We start from the raw sequence: 8,907 nt of genomic DNA on the forward strand, positions 1-8,907 counted from the left end.
TTATTTTTAATTTAATTAGCTGTGAAGAGATGAGGCTATTTAAGAGAAAAGACAATGAATAATTCTGGTTTACGGCAACTTATGAAATTAAATAGCCATAAATAGCAATAAAATGGTCTTTCATGAAACTATACAGAAGGTCATAAACTTGATTATGGTCTTAAATCCTCTTTTCTCAAACAAAACATTTGTTATGAAACTGCCCTATAAAAATGCACTAAATTTCTAAAAATAACATGGTTAATCAGGTTAAAGACAATGTTGCTAATAAATATAACCCTGTCAATACAGAGAAATTCAAACTATATCATCATATCCATTGTGTCTCGTCTGGTATAGAGTCATGGTGACTAATATTGGGGTATCTCTCTCTCTGCCAACATTGCATCTATTTTCCCAGTGTCCATTTCCTCCCTCCAGCACATTCTCTTTTCCTCCTTCAGAGATAAATGATGGCACAGTGCCTTCTCTTTTCCTCTGCCAGCTGCATTTTACAGAGTGCCATGACACCCTAAATGGGCACTGGACTCAGAATAAACACACTTAATTATTGTATAAACCATCAGTTGCCAGTCTTCAATCACACACATACACACAGACGGTTGTTTGTCATTATTCACGGTGAGCTGGCTGCTCGCTTCCTGGGTTTTGAATTTAGATCATTTTGCAGCAGGATAACACAGTCTATGTGCCATACTGAACCATTAATGTCATTCCCAATTTACAGTGTCTCATAGGGCAAAGCTGGCTTAACCCTGCAGCAATTCATTCTGTACACATCCCCATCAAAATAACTTACGTTCCAACTAATACGTTCCAGCTTAAATCACATATCACACTTATCATTCCACAAAGTCTATTGACACAGGCGTGTACCCTTTCAAATGTGTCTGAAGCACGTGTTTAAACACGACAATTTAATTGGCCGACGACAGTCCGTGACGTCACTACTTTTGCGCCCGAGAGTATAAAAGGACACCTGTAGTACGTCATCAGTTTTTTTTTTTTTTTTTTGTCTTCAGGAGAAATTTGTTTACATACGTGTGAAGGCGAATACTATGGGAAAGCACCCTGTCAGCTGAAGACACACTTGACTTGTGCGTTATGTGCACAGGTGTGGAGCATGCATGTTCAGTTCTCGAAGGAGCTGAATGCGCTCATTGTGAGAATTTCTTAAAGAAGAAGCTCTGGTCTCACCTGTCCCTATTATCGAGGCATGCGGGGCAGTCTCGAGACCTGCAATGGCTGAGGCAAAACAGAGACTGAGTTCGTGGGGATTGCAGGTTGAGATGACTGAGGAATTTGAGGAAGGTATGTCCCTCTCGTGTTCTTCAGTCGGTAACTCGAGTGATCTACTGGATCAGGGCGTTCTTTCTCTTGAATCTTTAGATACAGTAGATAGCACTTTATTGGCATCTAGCGTGAGGGTGAAGATGCATTCAGTGAGCCCTCCCAACCTCCCCACTTATGTGGAGCTGCTGGTTATGGACCGCACAATGGACAAATTCGATCTGGCTTGGTGGTGCGAGAGACGGGTGAAAATAAATACCTCACCGGTCCAAATCTTCACCAAAACCTCAGAGGAGCCTGGCACGTCACAGTCTGAGGACTGGAGGCTGGGCCAGAGGGTGAGCGTTGCCACTCGCACTCTTCCTCTTCTTAAGTGCAGGGCGCAGAGGAGGCGGAACATGAGGAGGAAACAAGATCTCAGGAAAGTGATTCAGAGAAAGCGGTCAAAGCGATCTCGAATCGTTGAGGAGAAATAACATACTGTATCTCCTCCTTCTCCCTCATTTCTCTTACCCCCGAATAAGGGCATGAATGGGAGTAAGAGAGATTTTTTTGAATGCTTACATCAGGCCCAACATCATCTCAACTGATGATGTTAATGGTGCATATTATTTATTTGTGATCTGCCTTCTGATAGGTTTGGCACAGGATTTAAGAGTAAGCTGCAGAAGCAGTATCGAGTGGTTGTAGCCAGCACTTTGCAGGCTCTCCTTGGTAAGATAGTCTTCTGGGTTAAGTGTAGAGCAGTACCCTCCTCCATTACTGAGGGGCCTAAGACCCATAAGAGAAGAAAAGAGAAGTGACTTTTGCCTAGAATTTCAGGAGTGCTGGAGTCTTGAGATCCTGGACATACCCATGAAGACAGCAGTATTGAGGTGTTGCAGATAGCTCTTTGTAAGCTCCCCTTGATAAGCAAGTCTTCATGTCGAGTGTAGAGTAGAACTCTCCCCTGTGGTTAGGGTCTTAAAGTATGGTCTTCTGATCCCCCATGAGAGTTTTCCAATCTCCTAGAACCTGGAGAGAAGTGGGTTTTGCCTGGAATTTGCAACCATTTTCGTTGTAAGGCACCCTTGGAAGTGCTGCAGGTCTAGAGATCCTGGACATATCACATATTCATTAAGACAGCCGTATTGAGTGGTAGTAGCTAGCTCTTTGCAAGCTCCCCTTGGTAAGCAAGTCTTCAGAGTTGAGTGTAGAGGAACCCTGCCCCACTACTGAGGGTCTTAAAGCAGCGTCCTCTGCTCTCCAAGGATTTTACCAATCTGCTACTGCACTTAACTAGATCATTCCTAGGCCTCCACTCACAATGAAGACTAGTTCTGTTGGAGGCCTCTGCTCCCCTGAGCTCTGCCTAATATTGTGTCAAGCTGTTGGCCCTATTATGTAACCTCCTTGACAGGCATAGGATGTAGGTCTGAGGCCTCCGTTCCATGAGCTCAGCCAGGAGCTAAGTTTCAAGGCCTCTCACTTTAGAAAGTCGTCATGCTGATGCCTCCGTCCTCAGAGCTCTACCAGGAGGTAGTGCTGAGTCGTTAGGCTCCCTCTGAGCCTCCTTGGTTACTGCCTGTACTATGGAGCATTGTTAGGCCTCCTTTCACTTTGTAGAGGCCTCCGCTCCTCAGAGCTCCACCTGGATAGCAAAATCAAGTAGCTAGGCTCTCTGTGAGGCTCCTTGGTAAGCTGTCCTGGGTTTTGGATGTAGTCCTCTCACCTTGAAGGTCGTCATGTTGAGACCTCCATCCTCAGAGCTCGACCAGGCGGCAATTGCGAGTTGTAGGCTCTCTGTAAGCCTCCTCGCAAAATGTCCTGAGTATGGGGCGTAGTTAGGTCTCCTCTCGATTTAAAGTCTCATCATGCTGAGGTCTCCGCTCCTAGAGCTCGGCTAATGTTTGCTAAGTTGTTAGGCTCTCTTGACACTCCTTGGCTACTGTGAGCTTTGTTAGGCCTCCTCTCGCTAGAGAGTTATCTTTGAGGCCTCTGCTCCCCTGAGCTCTGCTAGGATAGTAATTGCTAGTTGTAAGCTCTATGTGAGCCTCCTTGCAGGTATCCTGAGTGTGGGGCGTTGTTAGGTCTCCTCTCGATTTTTTAGAGAGTCATCATGCTGAGTCTTCCGCTCCTAGAGCTCGGCTAATGTTTGCTAAGTTGTTGGGCTCTCTTGACACTTATTGGCTACTGTGAGCTTTGTTAGGACTCCTCTCACTTGAGAGAGTTATCTTTATTGAGGCTTCTGCTCCCTAGAGCTCCACTAGGATAGCGATTTCGAGTGGTAAGCTCTCTGCGAGCCTCCTTGCAAGATGTCCTGAGTGTGAGGAGTTGTTAGGTCTCCTCTCAATTTAGAGAGTTGTCTTACTGAGGCCTCCGCTCCTAGAGCTCGGCTAGGCAGAAGGGTAGTACACTAGGTTGTAGGCTCTTTAGGAGCCTCCATGACTACTGCCCCTAGTCTGGAGTGTTGCTAGGCCTTCTCTCATTGTGAGAGTCGTTATACTGAGGCCTCCACTCTGCTGAGCTCTGTGGGCCAATTAGACTGAGTTATTTAGCTCTTTCTGAGCTTTCTCTGGGATGCCCCTGGTTAGAGTGATGCAAGGCCACTTTTTTGAGGCCTCCACACTTCAGGGTTGCCTGATCAGAAGTTTTGAGTGTTAGGCTCTCTGTGCGCCTCCTTGGACGCTGGCCTGAATATGACCGTAGTTTGGCTTCCTCTCTTTAGAGTCATCCTGTTGAGGCCCCGTTCTCAAGAAGCTCCGGTGTATGATCGCGTTGCTGGCGTGCACCTTAGGGATGAGGACTCCTTTGAGTCTTTTGACTCAGCCAATAGGGCAATGAATCCAGTTGTTCTCTACTAGATATATACTGTATTCCACTGAAGCACTTGGATTTATTTGTTTACCAGCAGTATCTTGTGGAAAACAGTGTACTTTTAAAAGAGTACTTATTACTGAAATAATATATAATAATATATGGAAATAATATAGTACGAACTGAATGTAATGGTTTCAGAAACTGAAATTGCATGTTAAATGCAAATTAAATGAAATTTATTTTTACAGTTAAAATGTATATTAAATGTGATTAGCTGAACTTTAGAGTAGGCTATTGTTAAACCCACTTACATAGGACTAAGTAAATCTTTATATTTAAGTTAATAATTATTCATATTGTCCTTGAAATATGGTTAAAATGTACTGTTCAATGTACTGACAAGCTTTTATACTAATCTAAAATATGCTTTAATGTCATTTCTCTTTAAAATTGTATGGCATGTATTCAGATATATTTGTAATTACACATTTGTAATGATGAAGTTACAATTTATTTAGGTAACAAATTTTAGTAACAAAAAATTTAGGTAACACTTTAGAATACTGTTCCTTCATTAATGAATAACTACACAGGAACAAATGAGTAATGCACTATTAACATTGTAGTAACTACTATTAACTAACAAGAAACTCTGATTAACGAATTAGTGAGTCATAGCGTTCAGTCGAATGTGGTAGTTCACTATTAGCTAATCAGTAACTACTATTTTTCATACCTCACTGAAGACTACTAAGAACTACTATATACAGGTTCATAATTAATATTAATAATGCATAATATATAATAAGGTAATGGCAACTCATTAGTAATTAATCAAGTGTTACTACATCCTTCTAAAGGAACTACTAATAATTTGGATCAGTATTCTAAAGTGAAAAACATGATAAATACCTAATATTGACTGAAGTCATTGTAAGCTTTTAAGGCTTTTGTAAGGTTTCGGATAGTAATGACTCAAGTGTTACTACATCTTTCTAAAGGAACTACTAATTATTTGGATCAGTATTCTAAAGTGAAGATCATGGGAACACACTAGTAATGACTAAAGTGTTACCAAATCCATTGGAAGGAATTACTATTCAAAATATTACAAAAATCTCAAAAGCTTACAATGACTTCAGTCAATATTAGGTAGTTATCATGTTTTTCACTTTAGAATACTGATCCAAATAATTAATAGTTCCTTTAGAATGATGTAGTAATACTTGAGTCATTACTAGTGGGTTACCATTACCTTTTATTATAAATTATGCATTATTCATGTTAATTATGAACCTGTAGATATAGTAGTTCTCTGGGAGGTATGAAAAAACTAGTAGTTATTGATTAGCTAATAATGAACTACTACATTCATCTGAGCGCTATTACTTACTAATTTGTTAATCAGAGTTTCTTGTTAGTTAATAGTAGTTACTAGAATGTTAATAATGTGTTACTCGTTTGTTCCTGTGTAATTATTCATTAATGAAGGAACAGTATTCTAAAGTGTTACCAAAATTTAATATAATGATTTTAAGCCGACATAACATTTTTAATTTGGCATTATTACAAGTGCACTTTTAAAAAGTGTACTAGAAACATAAGCACGAAAGTGTACTCTCTTTAAGTACACTTAACTGTCCTTTTATTTCAGTAAAATTATATTATGTGCAAGTGCCTCTACAGTTTTTAATAATTCACTTTTAATATCTGAGTAATACTACAAGTGCACTTTTAATACAATAAGTACAGTTATTTTTCACAATTTGAAACCATGATATGAACTGAAAGAAAGCTTTATCAACGCTTTACTGATAAGCATAAAACACTCTAGAAACATTCTCCTTTTGGCCATTGACTTTAACAGCATGTGGTGAGTTTGATGGGGGTAATAGAGAATGAATGGGGGAATGTCTCGAATTGGCCTGAATGAAGATAATAATGCTGTTAATAGGAATTAAAAAGTAAGTAAACAACTCAACCACTTAGATTTCACCGCTTTATATCACGTAAAAATCTAATTTGATATGGCCTGAAAACATGATGACTGGGGGGGTTTTAGTGAGCTATCAGCTAAGGTACATCTTCGTTTCTGTCTGTGATTTTGTTTCAATAAATAGAACATTACATAGCTAGTGTTAAAATACAAAATATAATTTAATTTGGTCTCTCTTTTTATGTTATTTAACCAGGACAATTAAGAGTAACAGGGACATAAATTTACTTTTGATATATAAAAAAATGTGAGGACTTTGCCTCCTCATTTTAAAACACCATTGCCCACCACTGTACATAAAACATCAACTTCAGCCACCAAATAAAATAAACAAAGTAAATAAAAGCTATTAAATAAAAGACAAATAAAATAATTAAAAGACAATAAAACAGATCAGAGGTAAAGTCCATTAGCAGCCTCACACCATCAAGATAGAGAATGTGAATTTGTGTATTACATAGGAGTCAGTATGGAGTCTATTACCTCCTAATGGGCAGCTGTTAACCTTTCAGACCTTTAACACTACAGAGAGAGAAAAAGAGTGAGAGAGATAACACACTCAAGGCTAACCTTTTGAATTTTGGAGAGTATGAATAAGAGGAGAGAGATAGAGCGATAGAGATGGTGAAAGGACCCAAAAACGATGAGACACAGAAAAGAAGAGTGCCAAGAAGGACGAAGTGAACGCTCTGTCAAGAGAGCCGCTCTCAGGAAAATAACCTTTTTACTATGGAGGATGGAGAGCTGCAGTGAGAAATGGAGAGAGAGTGAGCCTGTACCAGCTCTGATACAATACTTCTCAGATTGACAGAGAGAACAGACATTTTTTACGACCCATCTACAATCATAATATAATAGCCTAATCAGTCTCATGGTATTGCTTTCCCAGAAGGCTCCCACACATATCACACAAAGTCATTTTGCCATGCTTGGTAAAATGAAATATTCCAGTTTAGTTGGAGTAGTTTGAGTTTGGTTTCAAAAGATTTTCCTTTTAATATTCAAAACATCTTGTCTTTTTCCAGTCTATGAATTTAATGATGAACATTTTACATAATAACAAACTTAACAACTAGATATTTACTCTTTTTTTTCTGAAGAAAATGTGAGGTGCTTACCCACACAAATCTGAATGCCATGCTGTTGGAACAGTAAACACCTGCTAAGTGATGTTAACTGTAACCATACCATACATGGTAAAAAAAAATTGCAACATGGTCTCATAGAAATACGTACCTCTGTACACTTTTCTTTGCAGTGCCACAAAATATATAGCCTATCGTACATATCACTGCAGTTTCTAATAGAAATGTACACTAGAGGCAGTAAAACAGCAAGCACTTTTATACACTTTTACATACAATTATGATTACAGGGGCAGATTATGGACGAATAAAGACTTTGCATCACTTAACCAGCTCCATATGTCCGGTTTTACTAATGTATCAAGCTTGCTCAGTAGCTCAGCAGCTACAGAATTGTTCTTGTGATGCGGAGAGCACGAATGTTGCTTGAACATGAATCCCTTGAAAGACAAGTCACGATAAAAGAGCTCAAAGAGTTCAAAAGCAAACTAAAATGCCATTGTAACCATGGCATAACGATTGCCTTTTTATGTCACATTTGCTTTTGATAACACTATCGGGTAGGTTTAGGGTTTAGTGTAGATGTATTTTATTTTAAAATGGAGCATTAAAGGACAAGTTCGGTATTTTACACTTAAAGCCCTGTTTACAGATCGTATCTGATGAAATAGAACGGTTAATATTAAAATTTGGACACATGCTCCTGTCCCGAGAATTTTAGGTTTATTTCGCTTCCCCCCCCACCCCCACAATGGTTGTCTAGGTGCACTGGAACATTCCTTCCTAAAACACATTAAACTTTCGTTTACAAAGACGTGAAACTCACCAAGTGGTCAGGGGTGTTCACTGGTATGCTCACTCAAAAATCGCTGAAAAAGATGCATTCCAACAGGTGTTTTACCATTAGTTGTAAAACTGTGGACCTATTTTTCCAAACGTCTCACACCCGTAGATTCTTCCGTTGAGAGCTTGAATAATAGACACTCCAGCCCAGTTGGTGGCGATAATGCACCTTTGCCAATTGCAAGCAAACCACTGGCATTTCATTGAATACACAGAAGAAGCAGAAGAAGAAGCGGCGGAGTAATACCGTACCTCACACAGCTCTTTCAATACAACTCAATGGAGTTGGACAAAAACTACGATAAAACCTGTTGGAATGCATCTTTTTCAGCGATTTTTGAGTGAGCATACCAGTGAACACCCCTGACCACTCGGTGAGTTTCACGTCTTTGTAAACGAAAGTTTAATGTGTTTTAGGAAGGAATGTTCCAGTGCACCTAGACAACCATTGTGGGGGTGGGGGGGAAAGCGAAATAAACCTAAAATTCTCGGGACAGCAGCATTTGTCCAAAATTTAATCTTAACCGTTCTATTTCATCAGATACGATCTGTAAACAGGGCTTTAAGTGTAAAATACCGAACTTGTCCTTTAAGCTTTTAGCGCCACTCACCGGACATTTCAATTCAGAACTGCGGTGACACGTACAAACTCCAACGTAAAAAACGTTGCCATATTCACGTTCATCTGTTCCAAAAAAAAAAAAAAAAACCATGGCCTATGTAATACAGTAAAGATGGCTCCCTACAAAAGCCTCTGACAAAAAAAAAAGAAAGAACTTAGGCACTTTGGTTTGTCACTGGCCCAAGTCAAGAAAGTCTCTGTGACATTCTGTTCTCTACATGACTTATAGGTCCCTGCTTCAAAATAAATTTAGATTGATGCTGTTTCCAAAA

The sequence above is a fragment of the Rutilus rutilus genome (genome assembly GCF_951802725.1).
Source record: "Rutilus rutilus genome assembly, chromosome: 19".
NCBI lineage: Eukaryota > Metazoa > Chordata > Actinopteri > Cypriniformes > Leuciscidae > Rutilus > Rutilus rutilus.